The sequence below is a fragment of the Peromyscus maniculatus genome, chromosome 7 (genome assembly GCF_049852395.1).
Source record: "Peromyscus maniculatus bairdii isolate BWxNUB_F1_BW_parent chromosome 7, HU_Pman_BW_mat_3.1, whole genome shotgun sequence".
Classification (NCBI taxonomy): domain Eukaryota; kingdom Metazoa; phylum Chordata; class Mammalia; order Rodentia; family Cricetidae; genus Peromyscus; species Peromyscus maniculatus.
This window is the reverse complement of record NC_134858.1, coordinates 94242776-94264220: the sequence shown is the minus strand read 5'-3', so window position 1 is coordinate 94264220 and position 21445 is coordinate 94242776. Positions and strand designations below refer to the sequence as shown.

Below are 21445 nucleotides of genomic sequence, written 5' to 3'. Positions count from 1 at the left end.
GATTTCTGTCATTGTATTAAACACCATGACCAAAATGGGAAGAAAGGGTTTGTTATTACAGTCTGCCACTGAGGGAAGCCGGGGCAGGAACTGTACGAGTAAAGGCAAGTACCACAGAGCAAAGCGTTTACTGGCTTGCTTTCTAGCTCTGCTTAGCTAGCTTTCTTATACAGCCCAGGCCTCCCTGCCTAAGGATAGTACCGCCCACAGTAGACTGTGCCCTCCTACATAATTAGTAGTCAAGAAGATACTCCCACAGGCTGGCCTACAGGCCAATCTGATTCAGGCAATCCCCCAATTGAGACTCCCTCAGATAACTCTGAGCTGAGTCATGTTGACAGCTGAAAATATCTAGAAGACCATGGAAAAGCAAACAGTCTATTAAACAAGAGGTGCTGGGGTTGTACTTGGAGGAAATATATGACACTTGCTTCAGTAATATACATAAGTAAATTTCAAATGAATTAAATCACTTGGAAAAGTTAAATTATAAAAACAAAATGAAACCAAGCACATAGGTACCTGATATCTAGACAGGAAAGAAGATAGAAATTATCACAAAGGACCAGCTGGGTATGGTGGCACATGCCACGCTTTTAATCCCAGCACTTGGGAGGCAGAAGTAGGCAGATCTCTGAATTCAAGACCAGCCTGGTCTACAAAGCAAGTTCCAGGACAGCCAGGAAAGAAATTATCACAAAGGAAAAGGTTGATTACAGATATATAAAAGTTGGCTATTTTTGTTTTTAAAATACCACAAACAAGGTGATGGTGGGCAGCATGTGCATAAGTTCCAGGTTCAAATCCTAGAATCATATACAACTTTTCCTTAGAACCACTAAGCGAGATCACCAAAATCAGGGCCATAAGAAGATCCTGCTACCAAGAAGATCTGATTAGGGAACCAGTAACCAGAAAAAGAAAAGAAAAAAAGAAAACAAATCCAAAACCACAAGACTTTTAAAAAGTCTGACAGTCAGTGCAGAAATAAAGACAAACAAACCAACAACTCCATTTTTAATGTCACATGGTAAAAGTCACAGCATGAGACAGCGATCACAGCACTTGAGTCAAAGGTAGACAAGATGGCTGAGTATGTTTTCTCTCATAATTTTAGAGATGGGTCGGCTGTAAAGTACAATCACCAATGTCTTTAGCCATGGTTCTATCAACTATTGTTTTCACAGTTTTGAAGTATAACAAATGTTTACAGTAGTAACTGCATGCCTCTGGGGGGGCGGCTCAGCAGACGTATTTCATACTTTTGCTGTAGCATGTGTTTCTACCACAAATATCAAGTGATCCATGTGTGGTGCACAAGGCAATCTTAGTAACACTTCACTCCCTAACTACTTTTGTCTGAGAGGGAGGTGTTTCACAATTGAATATGATGTATCTGAAAAGTGGTCCATGAGGTTAAGCAAAGCGAGTATTTCAAGGAAAACAGTAAGTTAAACAGAGAAAGCAAAGCCCCAGGTATGAAAAAATTTTAAAAGCCAAAGAAGATTCTAGATGAAATTTTCAAGTGTGATTACGTTTCTCTGTAAAAGCTGGGTTTTCTGTTCGATCCAACAGGTGGCACTATGCTAGCACCAGGCCTCAGGGGAAGGGACGCTAGATGGCTACCAGGAGCCGTCACTTTCAGGCCAGGAAGAGACGTTGATTTGTAAGCTCACTCTATGGACTTAAAAAACAAAACAAACCAAAACCAGCCCACAGCACCTCTCACAAGAAGGCACTTAATAAAGCATCCTCGATGAGGCGCATGTCAATCACTCCTCCAGAAGCACACTCATTCATTCCCTCACCGCTCTGTCAAGTTTATTGAGGACTAATGTGTGAGAGCCAGGTGTGGCACTGCGACAACAGTGAGGAAAATGATGGCCCTGATCTTAGGCGCGTTGTTTCATGGGGGAAACACGAGCCACTGAAAGCTCACGCTAACAGAGTAATCACAATTTGTGGTGAGTGATTCAGATGGAAAATACAAGCCAAGGCGCAGTACAGCTACCAAGACAAGGTAAATCAAGGCAGAAGAGCCGTGCAAAGACAGCCCAAGTTCTGTGCAGGCGAGTGAAGAACTGTCGAGAAGGTTTAAAAGCCAGGCAAATCTCCGTGAGTTCGAGGCCAGCCTTGGTCTACAGAGTGAGATCCGGGACAGGCATCAAAACTACACAGGGAAACCCTGTCTCGAAAAACCAAAATAAACAAACAAACAAACTAACAAATAAATAAATAAAAGCCTGTTTATTAGGACATGTCTGTGACCCTCTGAAAAATCACCTGTCTCTTCATGGGTGCTAGTAGACACAGCATTATACTTCATCTAAGTCCAGGATGGATTCCAGCTTTCTCTCAAATGGCTTTCCTTCCTCTCTAGCCTTTCCGCCTCACAGTGCAGGAATTCCACCAGAAACTGCATGGTGGCCTGCACTTTCAAAGCTCTGGAACATGCTTTTCCTCTTGCTGAGTCCTTTCTTATGAAATAGCCAGAAACTCAGACTGTCTCAAAGCTGACCTGCTGCTCTCTTACCCTGTCACTCAGATCTCCAGAGCCTGCTCCAACTGCCTTGCAGTCCTGTCTCTCACAAGCCCTGTGGACAGAGACGGACACCTGCCACCACTGGAGTCGTCGGCCATCCCCTTCCTGGCCTGTGCTCCGTGCGTTCCAGCTGTCCGAAGTGGAGTTTGCACTTGTCCGTTAGCAATCTCCTCTCTAATAGTCACCTTTTAAAAAAGATGTTAAAAGTCCTTAAAAAATTATTCTTTTTCTTCTTTCCATGCGCACGTAGTATGCATGTATATATACATATCAAATACGTGTGCATATGCGTGCATGCGTGCGTGCGTGCGTGCGTGCGTGCGTCTGTCTGTCTGTCTGTCTGTCTGTCAGCCCAAGGTTGATAACAGGAATCTTCCTCATTCTTCCACCTTATTCTTTGAGGTAGGGTCTCTCAGTCAGACCCAGAGCTGGATGGTAAGGCTAGTCTGGCCTTGCTCCAGGGATCCTGTCTTCACCTTCCCAGGCTGGACTTAGAGGTGGCCCCCTCACCCTCTTGGCATTTGCATGGGTGCTGACGACTCAAACTCTTGCTTGCACATGAAGAGCTGTGACTGCCAAGCATCTCCACAACCTGTCAGGTCCTTTTTAAATTCTATTTTGTGGGCATTGGTGTTTGCCTGCATATATATCTGTGTGAGGGTGCCAGATCCCCTGGACCTGGAGGTACAGACAGCTGTAAGCTGCCATGTGGGTGCTGGGAATTGAACCTGGGTCCCTGAAAGAGCAGCCAGTGCTCTTAACCTTTGAGCCATATCTCTGGCCCCAAAAAGGTCTTTTTAAAAATGACAGAAACACTGAGGCTATAAAAACACAAATAATAATTCTTTTTAAACGAACTTATCTCCAAAATGAAAGAGTGTTATCTCTCTGTTATTCCTTCCATGTTAAAGACTTTGTTTCACCAATCTCTTCAAAGAACCTGGTCTCACTGGGTTTGTGAGGAAATTTCCCACACTGGGAGATTGCTCATCTTCAGGTTCCAGACTTGCGGATGGCAAAGCAGTCCTTCTCCTGTCTGTCAGCAGTTAGTCTGAGTGTTCCAGTTTCCGGTGTGGTAATCTGTACTTCTTCCAGCCTTTGCCTGGACAGATGTGGTTTACCCACACGGCTGTGGTTTCAGCCCGAAGGCCTCGATGGAACATCTCCATTAAAACATGATGTGTGGCAGGTAAACTATAAAGGTGTGCATGGTGGCAAAACAGTTCTGAAATATCAGAACATGGGGCCTCCTTTCTCTTTACCGTATACCACCCTTCCTTACACTTCTAGAGGTTTTCCGGGTGCCTTAGTGAGGCTTAGAGTTGTTATGCCAAGAAACGCAAAGAAAGAGGAAACCGGAGAAGGGAAAGTTAAAATCAGCTACTAAATAGAATTTTCAGACATTTTAGCCAAACAGTAGTTTAAATAGCTGAACTTCGTAAGAGAGAAGGTATGCTACACAGTCGAAGATTTCTTTTCTTTGTTTGTTGGCAACAGAATCAGCTAACCTCGGAGTTTTATGTCAGAAGTTCTGGAGCGGGCAGACAGAGGAAAACCTACCCTGCTAATCCTACTACACTCGTTGGGAAAAACAGGGAAAGATGAGGGAGGTCACAGGCTAACGAGAGTATGGTCTCCCTTCTCCTGACCCTGCCTCAATCAGCTTGGTGGGGAGAAGGTGGAGGGCTCCTGAAGACCCCCATCTTTGGGGCTCTGGGAGGGCCTACCTGCCATGTTACCTGGTCCCTAAGAGTGACTACAAGGTTATTTAGGGAGAAAGGTTGAGTGTAATGCCCTGGACTGCCCCCAGGACCACAGACGAGAAGTAGCTGAGCTGACTGAGCTGAGAGCCAACAGGCCTCCGTGTGCCAAGCATCACGAGCGAAAGGTGAGTCACCCGCGAGGTGGGGGTGGACACTCTGGGGAAGAGCCAGATGGAGGATGTGGGGTCAGAGTCCCAGCCAGAACAGCACTGAGTCATCAGGGAACACACGCAGGTCCTTCGAAGCCAGGAAAGAGCAGACCACGGGCACTGGAGACTGCCTCAGCAGCAGGTGCCTGCAAACAGCCTAGGAGCAGAGCCAGGCAGTCTCTCCCTCACGGGTGAAACGCCGGACTATCCAGACCACCCACCTAGCAAAATTCATCGAAGATGGAGGAGCTAGGAGTGGACCCGGGAAGCCCATCCTCTCTCTGTCCCCAAAGAATCTGTTAGCCATAACCTCCAACCCAGATTGGATATTCAAAAACTAAGAATGTTTTATGTTCCATCCTGGCAGGGTGGACCGTTCACTTGATGTGTCTACTTAAGTTCTTTCATTCAAATGCCCCCCCCCCGCCCCCCATTCTGCGGCTGGAGATTCAGAACAGAGAAAATAATTTTAGAGAAACAAAGATAGGACATCGTCTCTGCACATCTGTGAGTGGGGTGACAAAAATCTGCACCCTTCCTCACACATGAGCACTGCCAGCCCTTTCCATCCTCCTCCCGCTGCTAAATTGGGTGCTTCTTGGGCTGCTCAGTCCCTCCCATCCACCCACATGCAACTGTGCAGAAGAGCTCAGAGGGTCCAGACCAGCTCTTTGGGCTTTTGGGTGCAAAAAAAGCTGATGGGAAGGAGGCAGGAAATGGATAAGCCACAGGAGTGCATTCTAAGGAGAAACAAAGAAAGAACAAGTTTGTCTTGAAAGAGCCTCGAGAGGACAGAGGCCATGAAACGTGTCCAAAGGTGTTGGAGAGGAAGACAGGCACATAGATGCCAGCGCGTGTACTCTGGGGAAATGTACTCTGGGGAAAGGCAGCAGGGCCGGTTACTGTTGCACTTTAGAGAAGACACAAGACGGATTTGGGTAGGAGTTGCCGTGGGCTCCGTTCTTGTGTCTTTGCCATTCCCTGAGATTTAAGGGAGTTCCCATCAAGACTGTTTCTTTGAACCCCATTTAGTCGCCAATGTACAGAGATCCCAGCCTTGACAGGTTGACAAGCACAGTGCCCTGATGCTATGTAAGAGATGACTAATAAGATCCAAGACTCTCAACTGGGGGGGGGTGATTTTTGTCTCCTAGAGGACATTTGAGACATGCTCTGATGTATCCCAGGCGGGCTTCAAACTCATTATTTAGCTGACAATGACCTTGAACTTAGTTTTGTTCTGCCTCTGGGGCTGAGTGCTGAGATTACGGGAACTTGCCACTTCTCCTGGATTTATGCAGCTCTGGGCATTGAACCCAGGGTCTTGTGCGTGCCAGGCAAGCACTGTGACAACTGATCTACATCCCCAGCTCCTGAAGACATTTTCAGTTGTCACAACTGAGATATGCTAGCGGCATACGGATAGAGGCTGAAGGCACCGCCAAGCATCTTGCACTACACAGGACGCCTCTCCACAGCCAAGTGTCCCAGGTAGAAAGAAGCGTGACCAAGAAATGCTCGTTTCCTTACATCCCTTTCTAGTAACAAAAATAAAGACAGCTTTTCTCGTTTTCAACATTCTTTCACATTTGTGATATTCTTTTTGAAAGTGTTGATCGTATTTATTATTTGGTGTGTGTGTGTGAGAGAGAGAGCGCGCAGGAGATGGGGGGGCAGCACCCAGTCACAGGTACATGGTACTTGTGGAGGACAGACGACGAGTACTTTGGGGAGTGGTTTCTCTCCGTCTACCAGGTGGGTCCTGGAAATGAAACTCAAATTGTCATTCTTGGCGTCAGGTGTTTTACCTTCTGGGCCATCTCATTAGTAACTCATATCAGTCCTTATCCGGTAATCTAGATAGAAACTGGGTTCCTAACAACCATTAACGTGGAAGAATTCCTGTTTCATTCCAGACCCAGATTTGAAAAAAGAAAGTTATAGAAAATCTTATTGAATGTCTGTACATATGTTGTATGTGTTCGTGCGTGCGTGCGTGCGTGCGTGCGTGCGTGCGTGCGTGCGTGCGTGTGTGTGTGTGTGTGTGTGTGCATGTAGAGGCCTGAGGCTTACCTCAGGAATCTTCCTTTGCTGCTCTCCACACCACTCCATTAATCTAGCTTGCTTCAGGGATACCCTACTTCAGCCTTCCACCTTCCCAGAGCTGGAATTATAGGCAGGCTGCCATGGCTGCCCAGCATTTTTGTGGGTTCTGGGGATCGGAACACTGCTGAGCCAACTCCCTGGCTGTTACCAGTATAAAACAAGCACACAGATGGAACAGCTGTCGTGACTAAGACATGATGGCAATGGACAATTATGGCTTCTTCGCATCCTTTGCTCTCGAAAGAGAATTCCCAGAATCCAACTCTTTGCCCGGTCCCTCCCACGTACTTCCCCACAGGGACTAAGCACTTTGTTTTGCTTTGCTGTAGGTACTAGATTCATTAAGAAGGATTTCTGGGGTAAGGGGTTAGGAAACGGTGGCATATTTAATTTCACATTTCTCTTCGAATCTCCCTGGCTGGGTTCTCATCAGCCCTCTCTACTCTGGCAGCCTTAGGCTTCAGTCCTAGGAATCTATACTATATAGCTTTAAAAACAAAACAAACTAGAATGCTCACATTTTTGGTGGTCACTGGTTCAATTATTTCAATAGGCTACAAATTTATCCAAACCCTATTTCTTTTCTGCCTATATACCCTTGTCTTTTCTCTGAAATGACGTCCCATGTTTAGGAAATAAATACCAACATCTCATCTATGAGGGCCAAGATATTGGGCTGCCTTGCTCCAAGCCCCTACATTTCTCTATAGGAACATACCAAGTCAAGGGCCCAGAGGCAGAGCACATGGCCAGAGGGCAATCGCCAGCAGGCTTGGTCCGGCACCAACGCCACCAAAAGCAGCTACATTATTGCCTCTACTACCCTTGGTGGAGACCTACCTTTCTCCTTCAGTAGCAACAAACAGCAAGCAGGGCCACCCTTGGTGACTCCAGACCATTGTCCATCAGGTGATTTGTGAATGAACAACTTGGCCCCTATGAAATGGGGTCATAGCATCAGCACATAATGTGCCAAAGTTAAAGGTGGAACCAAGGGGAGCATGCCTCAGGCAGAGAGGTAGTCTGTCTGTCTGTCTGTCTGTCTGTCTGTCTGTCTCTCTCTCTCTCTCTCCCCACAAAGACTGGAGGAATGAGTCCAGAGCTGGTATAGATTTCAGAGTCAGGGCTCTCAGGAGATTTTTGTCGTGATCACAGGATAGCTGTGGAATTCCCAGGCATTTGTCCTCATTCAACAAAGGAAGGTGGCCGGGCCTTAGGAGAAATGGTGACAGTCTATGATATGTATTCTTCCTAGTGAGCAAACAAAGCCTTTTGGAAGATCAAAGTGGACTCTCTCTCCAGTCTCACTGAGTCATATAACCAGCTGTAGCTGCCAAGGAGACCAGAACACATAAGGAAGAAGTTGGAAAATATTGGTTGCTTTGACATGACACAGAAGTCACACCTGTAGCCTGGCATCTTAGACTCATGTAGTCCTGATGGTGAGAGGGGGACACTCCGAGCTGAGAACTGGTTTACACGTCTTAGAGCCTGCAAGGTGCTGCTTTGGGCCTAGAAATCGAAGAGTGGCCGTTCTTGCCAGCTTTGCTGACACCTGGATGCCCCATGGGTTCTGAAACATGGTGCTCTTGGCTTGGGTCTTGACCTTCTCATAGCGGACATCACAAAACAGTGGGAGTCCCGTTATGTGACACAAGAAGCCAGAGCAGGGAAGGAAGAACATAACCACTCCATCCCCCTCCTGCCATACAACCCGACCCCAAGATGCCAACGGCAACCCCGTGGCCCTCTTGGGAGTCAATAACTGAGGAGAGACTGAATTACTTGGGCAGGGAGTGGCAAGATGGAAACCTTTGGATTGATAAGACTACCTGGAGATTTCTTCGTAAGTCTGAAAGCAGCTTACAAGTTTGTCTTCACTTTCCCTACTTTCTGCAACAACCCACAAAAACGGAAGATGTTTAGCTCTAAGCCACTGCTAACAACAGTGTGTGGCCAGTGAGCTTCTGCCTTCCTCTGCCCTCTCTGCCAAATCTGAGTTGCTTGTGACACACAGCCCGGCTCAAGGGGAGGACTACAAACCACAGAGCTTGCCTCTTTCCCTTTCTTCTTCCTCACCTGACTTATGCCACTTTGCCTTCCCTCTGCCCCTACACTTTCTGCAAAGCTCTTGCTTGGCCCCTCTGGCTCCATGATGAGCTCTGCTCTCTCTTACCAGGTTCAGGTTCAGAGTCTGGCACATCCGTTGGCGGCTTCTTTGAGCGTCCCATCTCGTGTCTTTGTCCATCCACTCATTCTCAAACATTCAGTCGATGCCTCCTGTGTCTGTTTTGTTCTCCACGTACTTCTGAGCCAAAGGCACATTTTTTGAGAGCGGCACACACAGCTGAACAAAGAGGACTTAGGAGTTTGCTATGAGCACACAGGCAGTGTCTGTGTGCACACGGGACGATGCTAGCCCAAAGGAAGAAGAGGTGGTGTGTGGGCAGTAAATGTATCAAAATATTTTCAGCTGAACTCAGGCAGTACGGATGGAAGACATGCTGCGGGGGACAGAGCTGTCTGACTTCATGGATACTGATCCCCGCTCCCACAGTAAGACATGGATTTGGTCCAGACTGCCTGGGAAGAGGCAATGCAGGTCCCCTGATGATGAAGGGCCTGTCTTCAGGCCCGTTAACGATGATTAGACTAAGACAGTTCATACATCCAGAACAATTGTGAGTCTTCAGGAGAAAGTCCTGGTCCATGTACTCCACGATCAGAGGTAGGTGGTTTTAGCCACCACGGCGGTCTTGTGACTATGAAACAAAAGGCAAGATGATCACAAAGATGCTAACTCCCCAGGGGGACCCCCAACCACAATGATTTCTTTACATATACCATAAGATGTGTTATCTCAGGGCTGGAGAGATGGCTCATGCTCCCAGGACCCAGGTTTGGTTCTCAGCAACCATACTGTGGCTCACAACCATCTATAACTCCAATTCCAGGGATCTAACATCCTCCTCCAGCCTTTCACACACTGTATGCATATATATATATATATATATATATATATATATATATATATATATGAAGACAAAACATTCACACATGTAAAATAAAATTAAATAAAATTGTTTTCAAGATCATCATCTTAGCATTGGTAAACATATAGTTCAGTAGCTAAGTACATTCACACTGTTGTGCAGCTTTTACCACCATCCTCTCTAGAGTTCTTTCCATGTAAAAAACTCAAACTCTACCCATCAGACGGTGACTCCCTATTACTCCCTTCACCTAGTCCCTGAAAATCCCCTCCTACTTCTGTCTGTGTGAATTTGAACCCCTTAGGTACCACATATAAGTAGAAACTTATGTGTTTTGTAACTAGCTTGTTTCACTTACCACAATGTCCTTGAAGTTCGTCCATATTATAGCATGTGTCAAAACTTCCTTCTTTTTTACAGTTGAGCAGTATTCTGTAGTATGTCTACACTACACCTTGTTTTTCCATTCATCTTTTAGTGGGTGCTTAGTTGCTTCCACTTTTTGTCTACTGTGAATGATGCTGCTGTGGAGATTAATGAACAAATGTCTCCTCAAGACCCTGCTTTCAATTCTTTTACACAGAAGTGTAGAATTGTATGGTAGTTCTTTTTCTATTTTTGTAACAGTAAACATTTCTTCTCTATGAAAAAAAAGTATAATTGTTTAAGACATTTCTGAACATTTTCTGTTAGTTACAGCCTAAGATCTCCTAACTGTGCCCATGAAGGATGGGAGCTGGAAAGCTGTCCAGAGGAAGTGGTGTACATACAGAAGTGCTCCCGTAGGGGATTGCAGACTGCTTTGCACATCAGCACACACAAGTGAGGGATGGATCTCACTTTACGTGAAGCAACTGAAACCCCTGCTTACTAAGAAACGACTGCTTTAAATGTGTTAGGTAACCAAGAATCCCTTGGAGAGTCAAAGAACCAAACTGCAAAACTTACCAGTCACGAACAATGCCCGGTTTACATGGCCAGTGGGCAGACACTGTGGTCTGTGCAGGAAGAGTCGCCCAGGGTTTGGTGGCCTTATTGCCTGAAGTCTCTCTCAGACATCATACGCGCTCCACCTTCAATGCAGCCTTCTCCAGCCCTTGCCTCCTTCCTCATCTTCCCGTGAATCAAAGCTTTGTATGGCTATAATACGCTATGGGAAACTGAGTTATGCATATGCATCCCAGCTGAGAGCAAGGCTTCTCTCGGGCCAAAAACATGTGACAGAAATTCAGGGACATTTGACAATACAACTGGCATGGGTCCACTAAGAATATCAGCCTTGTCAAACTCACCCCCGCCATCTAGCAATCACGGTACTGGAAGGTACTCCGCATGCTACCATAGAAGGGTAGTTAGTTCATCAACCCAGCTACAAACCCTGTGTGACCTACAATGGTGACCTGCCTGGGAGATATGCTGGTGCAATGGTGGCTCAAATGTTGTGGGAGTAACCAACCACCCACTCTCTGATGGTGTGAACGGCCTACTCCATGAGATGGAACCCATGCCGGACACTGTTTGTGCAGCCAAGAACCTGAGACTGGATAGGCCAGGGGCCTAGGAGAAAATCAATTGCTATCGCTTTGCTAAAGGATTACAGGGATAAAATGGCGTCTAGCAATATTCTGCTATATCCATAGATCACTGTCTCGCTCAACCTTCATCAGAAAGGCTTCTTACGGGAGAGAGGAGCTGACACAGACTCATAACCAGACAGTGTGCAGTGAGTGAGAAACTTTAGAACCCTTGGTCCAAAATGGGACGAATGTTTTCATCAACCCCATCTTCACCCCAGGGCTCAGGACCTACTCGGAAGAAGAGGTGGAAAGACTGTAAGACACAACAGGACTGGTGCACATATGAATGCAGTGTCTGTGGCAGCAGGCACAGGGTATGCACAGGTTCAAGCTAGATGAGATCCCAGCACTGAGAAATGGAAGTGGACATGGGCAAGCTGTCAGCAATTGATACCTGCTTACAAAGGCAAAGTTAGTCAGTCATTGGGTATAGAAACCACACTCCAGTGTAGGCATCATGTGACTTGGACATTTTTTTGTCTTAATGGTCTTTTGTTTGTATATTTTGGTTCCCATTTTTGTTCTTGTGGGTTTTTGTTTTGGGTCGTGTGTGTGTGTGTGTGTGTGTGTGTGTGTGTGTGTGTGTGTTGTGGTTTTGTTTGTTGGTTTTTGTTTTTTTTAGAGAGAAAGGGCATGGAGTTGGGTGGGTTGGGGTGGGGGGATCTTGAAGGGATTGGGGAAAGTGTAATCAGAATATATTGCATGTAAACTATTTTTTTTTCAGTTAAAAAATATTGTGCTTGAGAAAGACAAGGAAAAATTGAGGAACTGCCCCAGGTTAAAAGAAAACAAAGACAACCAGTGGATGTCATTCAGAAGCAGGACTTTCTTTTTCTGTAAAGATGATTGTTGAGTTAATAGAAGAGCGAATGAAGCCTATAGATGAGCTAGTGTCTTAGTAATATTGCTCTCCTGGCTCTAAGTACACCAGGTGGGGCAAAGGAATTCTTCAGTTTAAGAAACACACACGGACTATTTAGGGTGGAGAGCCACCTACTTCTAAATGGTTCTGGAACACAGGACACGTGACCCGGCAAAGCCAAGACGGAAGTCTTAGTAAGCACTACAGTCAGGCATGAGGTCTGGGGTTCACACCCCAAGCACCCACATAAAGGCCAGGTAGGTATAGAAGCACACCTGGAATCCCAGCTGTTTGGAGGCCCAGACAGGGGATCCCTGAGGCAACCCTGCTAACTACACTAGCCAAATCGGCAAGCTCTGGATTCAACAAGACCTTGCCTCGGTAACTTAAGTGGCGAGCTGTGGACAAAGACACCTGTCCACTTCCAACCTCCACACAAATGCACACACCTACAACGACACACTTTTGGACCTAACAAATTAGATGCAGGCACCTGTGGTTGTCAAGACTCAGCGATGTTTCATACTGCCTTTGGGTCAAGATTCCTCCTCTGAGCTGGTAAACTCACCACCTGGGGCCAGGCCATCTACCAAGCGCCTTTCTCAATGCAATGACAGCAGGCCTAAGGAGATACCCCTGAAAGCTGGGCCGTTCATCTCTCTTCCCCGGGAACAGAGAGCTATTCAGATTCCAGGCTTCAGTGGGCCCTAGGAACGAGAGTTCTCTGGACCTAGAGCCTTCTGGAGGGAGTGTCCCTCTGTGCAGTCTACAAGTATTCAGAAGTGGCCTTGGAGTTGATGTATTAATATTAATAATAACTTTGCCTCCTGAATCTCTGGGTCCCACCCCAATCAATTTCTCATGCCTCAACTTTCTTAGACTTTTCTCTTAGAAAGAAATCAGACAGGGTCTCTGGACCACCTACCATGGCACCACCATACCTCCCAAAGAACCTCCTTTGGTGGTACAGTGTTTTCTTCTGATGTCTGGGTGATAAGTGGCAAGGTGAACCTCCCCGCTTCATTTGCCTGCAACAGGACAGTACAATAGCTGCCTCCTTATTTCCCAGTATGTGTGGAGGACCCCTGTTCACGATTTGCAAGAGTCTGAGGCCTGCTCTGCAGCTAGTGTTAAACATGCTGATCTCTTGTGAAACATGAGATGTCGCTGGAGTATGAACGACTGGTGGAATCCCAGGGCAAGAAGCCGAAGCTCCTGCTCTAGATGACAGAACAGGTAGACGAGAGTGCAGAGAAGAGAAAGCGTCCTGGGGAGAGCTTCCCCCAAGGCCTGAGCTGGTGGGCTGAGAAAGAACAGGAACTGAAGGGTAGGCTGAGGAAATGTGGGAGACACGTGTTGGCAGTCGTCAGCTGGTAGATGGAGTAGACGGGCTAGAACTGCAGTTCAGAACAATGTCCGGGTAACCTCCATCACTGGTACCTGGGAAGGGAGGCTCCTCAGAGCACCGTTACAGTCTCAGCAGTAATGCCAGGTCATGCTAGGACATGCCATCTGGGACGGGGCCGTTCTTCCATCCCTCTTCTTCTGGACCCTGCCTCCCCCAGAGGAGACGGCAACCTCAGCGAGTAGAAAGAGAGACCACAAAAAAGGCAAGAAGTGAGCAGAGCCCTACCTCAGTTCTGCAGTAGCCTCCCAGCCCGTGGCAGGCCCGATTCAAAGGAGAGGGGCAGCTGCAGCTTTGACTGTTGTCCTCAACTAGATGCTTAAATGGCTGAGAAGGGTGACGGGGATGCTGCCAGACTTCACTTAGAGCTGGAAAAGAAGCAGCATTAGGGAGAAGAGGCCAGGGAAAATAAAATGGTTTTGCTGCCTCTACAGAGCCCAGCTTACACTTGCCTGTGACAGAGTTGCTAGCTCTCCCCCCAAGGATCTGCCCCGCCCCTGGAGCAGGGTCCTCTTTCCTGGAGGCCTATTCAGTCAGTCTCAGGTGCAGCCTGTCTGCTTCTCAAATACTTCTCTTCTTCTGCCTCTCCGGGGCTAACCCCCATTCAGCCTTTCCACATCACAAACACCCCAGAAGCGGCTCAGAAGTTGCCCTGGCCATCAGACACGACTGTTTCCCAGAGCTGACCTCCCCCAGTCCTCACCCCTGGAAAACTGCCCAGGGGGCAGCGGAGCTTCTGAAGAGGGCAACAAAGAGGACTGATGAGGACCGCGCTTGGCAGTCAGGGCGCATCGGCTCAAATCCTAGAGAGTCTGTGGATCAGCTCTGCTCCGAGCCAGCACAGTAGCATGAGAATAACAGGAACAGACGCCGACATTAGCCATAAATGTCAGAGTCTTGTACAGCAGGTGCCGTCGACCTGCAGGGCCCGCTTGAAGTGCCCGGTTCAGGATTTACACCCAGCACCACTTCCTGTGTTTTGTAGAGGGGAGAGAGATTCTGCAAAGAATTGTCCTTGTGCCTGCATTCTTGACTCTCGCTCCTCACTGCTGATTGATTGATGGTTCCTCCACGCCAGGCTTTGTTGCCAGAGGGAATTTGGGTCAGCTCTCTCACTAGCTCTCTCTCTCTTTTTTTTTTTTAATTAAGTTTTATTGTATGGGTGTTTTGCTTGCATATATGTCTATGCATCATGTGCATGCCTGGAGCCCCGAGAGGCCAGACAAAGGTGTTGGACGCCCTGGAACTGGAGTTACAGACGATAGTGAGCTGTCATCTGCGTGCTGGGAATTGAACCCAGGTCCTCTGGAGGAGGAGCCTCTTCTCTTAACCACTGAGCCATCTCTCCAGCCTTGTTAGCCAGCCCTTCATTGGCTCCACTTTCTTTCTGCTGAGACTTTAGAAGCATTTGAAGGTACCATTTAACCAACTACCACTTCATTATTTTCCCAAGGCATTGAGGAGGGGGTTAGGGACCTGGAACTTTCCATGAGCATAGCTAGGTGGGTCTCCAGCCTGCATTCCCTGAAGGTGCCCATGCAGATGTGTGCCAGCCAAGTTAATGACAGGGATCCTGGGAGACCCTACCTGTATCTTAAGAGTGTGGGATTCAGCTGGACTCAGCCTGAATGAAGTTCACGAAGCTGCTGGGTTTGTAGGGGCTGCATGGCCTGAGGTACTCTTTTTTTTGGGGGGGGGGGCGTTTCAAGACAGGGTTTCTCTGTGCAGCTTTGGAGCCTTTCCTGGAACTCACTCTGTAGCCCAGGCTGGCCTCGAACTCACAGAGATCTGCCTGCCTCTGACTCCCAAGTGCTGGGATTAAAGGCGTGTGCCACCACTGCCCGGCGGCCTGAGGTACTCTTACCAACTGAATGACTGGTGTGTGTCTCCAGGATTTCTGATGAATGGATAGACCTGCCCAAACAAAGACATTTCCTGGGACAGAACAGATGAAACAAGTGCACAGTTGCTCGACATGTCCAGTCTTCTTTTCAGAGCTGTTGTTTTATCAGTTAAAAGTGACCAGAAGAGCACACTGGAGGAGGGGAACGTGCCATCATAATTCAAAAGGAAGGAAGCTGGAGGACACCTGAAGTCACTCTGGCCAAAGGGCGCATGCGACCTCCTGCTCCGACATCCAGGCCTTTAACAGCCTCCTCCAGGAGCTAAACGTATTCCAAAGTATTTTAAATAGGCAAGCTGGAGCCTTCGGGATAAAAGTCTGTCCACATTTTTTGACCAGTTTTATCATGGCCTTGTTCAGTTCTGAAGTGAAATCGTAAACGTTCTTTCATCACCTTCCACAATTTCAGCTTTGCTGAAAAGAAAAATGCTGCCTGGATTGAGAGGTTGAGTGAATAACTTGAGTCCACAAAAGTACTCAGATGAGGAAAAAACGGGGAAACCAGATCATCATTGATAAAAGGAACTTGCTTCCCAACCAGTCTAGGGGAAATAATTCTGCCTCATTAGTGCACAGATCTATGAAAATGACCTACATGTAAATACTAAAATGCAAGCACACACCCCTTCTTCTGAATTATCAGAAAATGCCAGTAACTCAGGGGGCCATGTGTGGTGGCCAGCATATTTGACCCCAGCACCCAGGAGGTAGAAGTCTGTGCTTCTCTGAGAGTTCTGGGCCAACTAGGTCTACATAATGAGTCCTGTCTCAAAAATAAAATAAAATAAAATAAAATAAAATAAAATAAAATAAAATAAAATAAAATAAAATAGAGGCTGGAAAGATGGCTAAGTGGTTAAGAGCACTTGTTCTTGCAAAGGACCTGAATTAGATTACCAGCACCCACGTGGAGGCTAGCTAACAATCATCAATAACTTTAATCCCAAGGGGATCCAAGGCTCTCTTCTGACCTACAGGGGTGCCAGGCACTCACACAGTACACAGCCATACATGCAGGCAAAACACCCATTAAACACATAAAATTAAAAAAAAAATTACAACTGAGAGCCAGGAGATACCTCTCATAGGTCATTTTACAGTCTAGTGGGTGATTCAGAAATAGGCTGGAACTGACAGGCTACAGAAATAGTTTCTATCGTCAGGATGTATTTATCTCATTAAGAGATAAAGTGATGTTGCTACACAACCCACCATGAATGAGCTGATTTGCAGGTTTAAATGAATGAATGGGTTTAAAACTAGTAAAGAAATCAGAAAAGACAAAGTAGTGAATGATTGCTCATCAGAATAGAGAAGAGTAGAGATAGGCAGATAGCCTTTAAATACATTCATTAATAATATAGGGAAGGAAGTGGACTGCAAGATCGGGTCTGGTGCAACATTGTTGCAGTTACCAAACACCATGAAGAAAGGAGAGGAACTCTAGATGAATTCAAAACCCAGAGCAAGAGCCGGAGAGGAAATGAGATGAAAAAACAGCCTTGCAGTTCGAATGTCAATCTTAGCAGTCTGTAAAACTTGATTTCCCAGACGCCTTATATTAAGGAAACAATGACCAGTAAAGATTTCTTCAGCTGGAAACATTCACATCCTTAAATGATCATTCACAAATGGAGTAATTAGAAGCAACTTCAGATGAAAAAAAGAAAGGAAACTAGAGAGTCTTTAGTGGTACGGTGTGCTAATTTTGAACTCTGCAACAGGAAGATGTCCTAGGAGGAAAAACTGATGTTACTTCAAGTGAAATTGTTTTTATAACTTTAGTAACAATTTAGTATCAGAGCGAAGGGAAATTAGAAGACTGGTATAGACACCAATATTTTTCAAAGAAAAAGCTAGCTTTGGATGTCTAATTACAGGATGTTATTCAAGTTTTCAATTCTGATGCCTGCCGTTTGGACGGCTATGAGAACAAATTACAAGTGAGAAACTTCAAAATAGGGAAGAAGCTCCAAGTCTGCAGAGCAGAGGAAGTGAGTTAATGCATCACCCATTCATGCATCGAACATACCGAAATCATTAGGACACTGAATGTAAGAGGTGAAACACCTAATCAACCACCCCTCCGTTGTTCTCCCATAGTGCAAGGAGGGATTCTTTTTTTGTTTGTTTTTTTTGAGACAGGGTTTCTCTGTGTAGCTTTGCACCTTTCCTGGAACTCAATTTGTAGCCCAGGCTGGCCTCGAACTCACAGAGATCCACCTGCCTCTGCCTCCCGAATGCTGGGATTAAAGGAGTGCGCCACCACCACCGCCCGTCTGCAAGGAGGGCTTCTTATACACCTGGTAGAAAGTAATCACACCAGGCCACGTGAGAATTGCTGTCCACACAGAAACCGACAGGAGAATGAGGAGGCAATGAGGCAGCCCTCCAGCAGGCTTTGTTTGTTTGTTGTTTTGAGGCAGGGTAGCCCTGGCTGGACTGGAACTTGATATGTAGACCAGGCTCACAGAAATGGGCCTGCAATTGCCTCCCAAGTGCTGGGATGAAGGCACATGTCCCTGTTCCTGGTTTAGGGAGCTGCTCAACACCAGGCTGTTGGGGAAAGTGACCGAGGTAAGAGGACTATGAGGTGGGCTGGGTCTAGTCTCCACCCTGAACACCTGGCTGAGGAAGCTGGACTTTATTCATTAGTCATCTTGAACACTCTTCATGACCTGCACTGTACACTTGCTTGGTAAGATGAATGAAGCCATTGATAGGGTTTGGGTTGTCCTTGTTTTGTTTCCCACAAGAAGTACCAAGCTTCAGTTTTTCCTTTAGATTAAGACTAAATGGTGTTGAACGGGAACGAGAGGGGTAGACCTGTTATAAGAATTCCTGTCAAGAGCAGGAAGTGGCATTTACTGACTAATCTTGCTAGATGCCTCCCAGACATGTTCTCAACAATTGTTTAAGACCAATGACAGAGGGAAGAGTCAGGGCAGCATTTCCATTCTGCACTAGAGAAACACACAGACGTCCAAACCCACAGGACAGCGCTGCTCTCAACCTCAGCCGGGAGCCTCCTTGTTCGGTGGACAGAGGTTGATGTGGAGATCCATAGGAGCTGGGACAGAGAAGTGCTCGGCCCTAAATGAGACACGCACACCAACTACCTCTGAGGTTCACAGACCTTCAAGGAAGATGGGGCAGGAAGAGTGTAAGAGCCTGAGGATGGGAAGCATGCTGTGAAATGCTGTCTTCGGGACTTGACACGGCCTTTGTGCTCCTGAACTCACGGCAGCTGTGGTTACTGACACACGCTCACGGATTGGGAGGGGCTCGTGAGAACCCTCCCCTCTTGGAGGAGCTACAGGCAGTTAGTCGATGGCTGCTGGGGGAGGGGAATCGTTTTCTTCAGTGGTGCAGCCACTGTTAAGTCACTCCAGTCAATCAATCTCGACTCACAGTCCTGATTAAACTACCACACACACACACACACACACACACACACACACACACACACACAAACTGGGACTTTTGGGGGAAAGCGTGGGAGAGTGATAAGGGAGGGTAATGGGGGTGAATATGATCAAAATGAAGTGTGTGTGTGTGTGTGTGTGTGTGTGTGTGTGTGAAGTTATCAGAGAAGAGAGCACAGGACATACAGAAATCAAAGTGAGACCGAGCTGGAAGCTTCTTCCAGCTAGCGAGCCCTCACAGTGCCAGAGGATGCCATGCAGACTTGGTGGAGAATTGTCATCAGTAGTCTCGCGCAGCTGTGGTCCCTACTTGCTCCATTACTGACCTCTCAGGCAAAGGGTACCTGCTGATGCACCAGTGGTATGTCCGCTATGGGGGTTACCAACCACTTCCTGCCTGGAATTGAGGTCTGCTCCCTAAGAGGGAAGTCACATCTGGTACTATCAATCTGATTAAAAGCACATGGCTGGGGAGGCCACAGGCCTTAATAGGGAGGCTATACACAAGAATTGTGCTTGTGCCCATGAATTAGTGATGCTGTCAGGTTTGGTTATAGAAGCTTTTTTTTTTTTTTTTCCCCCCTGCAATGGGCAGAGACTCCTAACTGGTCAAGATACCGAGACGAGAAGACTCTGAGGACTCGGCCTCAAACAGCACCTCTCCATCACCTCCTCTGAGGCTCAGGTCACGTTGAGGAAAAGATGGCAGAAAGAAAGCAAGAGAAAGAGGATAGAGTAGAGTGTTGTGGAATCTTCTGGGCATGACATGACATGTCCCATTACATTCCTTTTAAAGAGATATTTCAATTTATTTTTATGTGTGTGTGTGTTTGCACACAAGTATGTATGTATACCTCACGAGTGCCTGGTGTCCCCGGAGATCAGAAGGAGTTGCATCCCCTGGAACTAGAGTTACAGATCCACCACATTGGTGCTGGGAACTCCTCTGCAAGAGCTGTAAGTGCTCTTAACCACTGAGCCACCTCTCCGGCCATGACAGTCTTTACCTGACAGCAGCTGTGGCCATCTGTCCAAGATCTGCACAAGACTGGGGTGTGGAGTCGGGAGGGACTGACGACGAGGATTTCTAGGCCGTTAATGGTTGCTGGCGGAGAAAGAAACATTTTCTTCAGTAGTGTAGCCACTGGTGAGTGCCCACGCTCCTGTAACTAACCCCTCACCTAATGATCCTGGAAACAATTATCAAAAATTCATTGGCATGCAGGCCTGTGAGTAAAGGCTCTTGAGACCGAAACAAATGACCTCAGCTAATCCCTAGGATCCACGTGGAGGCAGGAGAAGCAACTCCCAAAAGTTGTCCACTGACCTCGGGTGGATCAGTGTAGAACAGGGCTAGCAAGGAAGAGGAAGGGATTCAGAGGAAGCGGAGGGTGGCAAAAAAGGGTAATAGCAGGGTGAATATGATAACTACATCATACACACGTATGAAAATGTTTTCATGAAACCCATTATTATGCATAATTAATGCATACTAATAAAGCATTACAAGTTTTAAAATAGAAAAACGCCGGTCTCCAGCACGTGGGCGTGAGCTCTGATTTGGGAAGGGAGGAGAAATGAAGTTTGGATTTACTGCTTGTGAGGACAAAATGCCCGTAAGAGGAGGTATGCAAGCTCACTTTCTCTGAAGACTGCAGCATACAGGAAAGGAGTTATCTCGCATCCCAAGCCGGATAAGAAGCCTTGCTCTGCCGCCTAAGACGCCTAGCAAGCCTAGGTCACTGTCGGACTAACTGGCCTTTACACAAGTGGCTTCTGCTCTTCAAAACACTTCCGCTCCTGCTTTTCTTCGGTTCACCCTTCCCAGGAAGGGTTCATTCCCAGGAAGGCTCTCCCTTAGTTTCCTCATCTGACTTCTCTCTTCTGTGGGCCCCCCTCTGCCTTCTTGTGTGTTCCCTTCCAGATTGAGGTGCTCAAGGGCCGGGGCTCTCTATCTCTTGACCTAAGGCCATCTCTATATGTCTGACCCTTTTAAAAAAAAATCTCTTGACTGACTGGCAAAGAACAACCCTTCTCCATTAAAGTCAGTTTCTTCCTTCTTAGGGCAGCGCAGTTAACGACCTCAGGACCAGGAAATCATCCCCCTCATCACATACCAGGGTATTATTCACACAGTTTACTCACTGTAAACAGTTCCCTTAAGATAGTGGCAACAACTAGTTGAAGATTTACAAACTTCCCAGGGCCAATCTACTTTCTGAAAAGCCTGGTTATGGGAGTGGGAAACAGGTCACCTTTCTGATTCTGAAACACCCAAGGGGCGATAAATTCAGAATTTCTCTGGGTCTCGGGCTGCATAGGAGTCTGTGGTCCTTCTCTTGAACCATTTTTTTTGCGGAGCAGTGTACTTAGAGCAGAGGTTGTGTGAGTGGTTTGTCTCTGTCTTCGGGAGCATTCTGGACACGGTTGGAAGAATCTCTAACACATCTCTTAGTTGCTGAACGTTCGTCAAAATGCCCAAACTTTTTCTTTGAACCTGGAGTCGCACTGACGGAAGACTTCTATTTTCCTTGAGCATTAGGGGATCTGGAGGTCCGTTCGTGAGGGACGCCCAACTCCCAGGGTCCTGGGGATCACAGCAGAGCCAGGGTTCCCCTTGGGCTTCCCCCGCAACGACTTGCCCAAGGCCGAGAGCTGGAACCGGGTCCCTGCAAGGGCGCAGGACGGGCGGGCACGGCGCGAGGGGGCGGGGCGAGCCA

At 47.1% G+C, this 21445-nt stretch overlaps 2 long non-coding RNA genes across 2 annotated transcripts; one reads left to right on the top strand and one right to left on the bottom strand.

Annotated features, from left to right (window-relative positions):
• The first annotated feature begins 3612 nt into the window (after positions 1–3612).
• LOC143274305 (uncharacterized) lies at positions 3613–6035 on the top strand. Its single transcript, XR_013052890.1, has 2 exons — positions 3613–4430; positions 5825–6035. It is a non-coding gene; the product is annotated as an uncharacterized LOC143274305 (long non-coding RNA).
• Positions 5353–21419, bottom strand: LOC121830944 (uncharacterized). Its single transcript, XR_013052889.1, has 3 exons — positions 20981–21419; positions 19733–19830; positions 5353–9322 (listed from the first exon to the last, which is right to left on the bottom strand). It is a non-coding gene; the product is annotated as an uncharacterized LOC121830944 (long non-coding RNA).
• Positions 21420–21445: the final 26 nt, after the last annotated feature.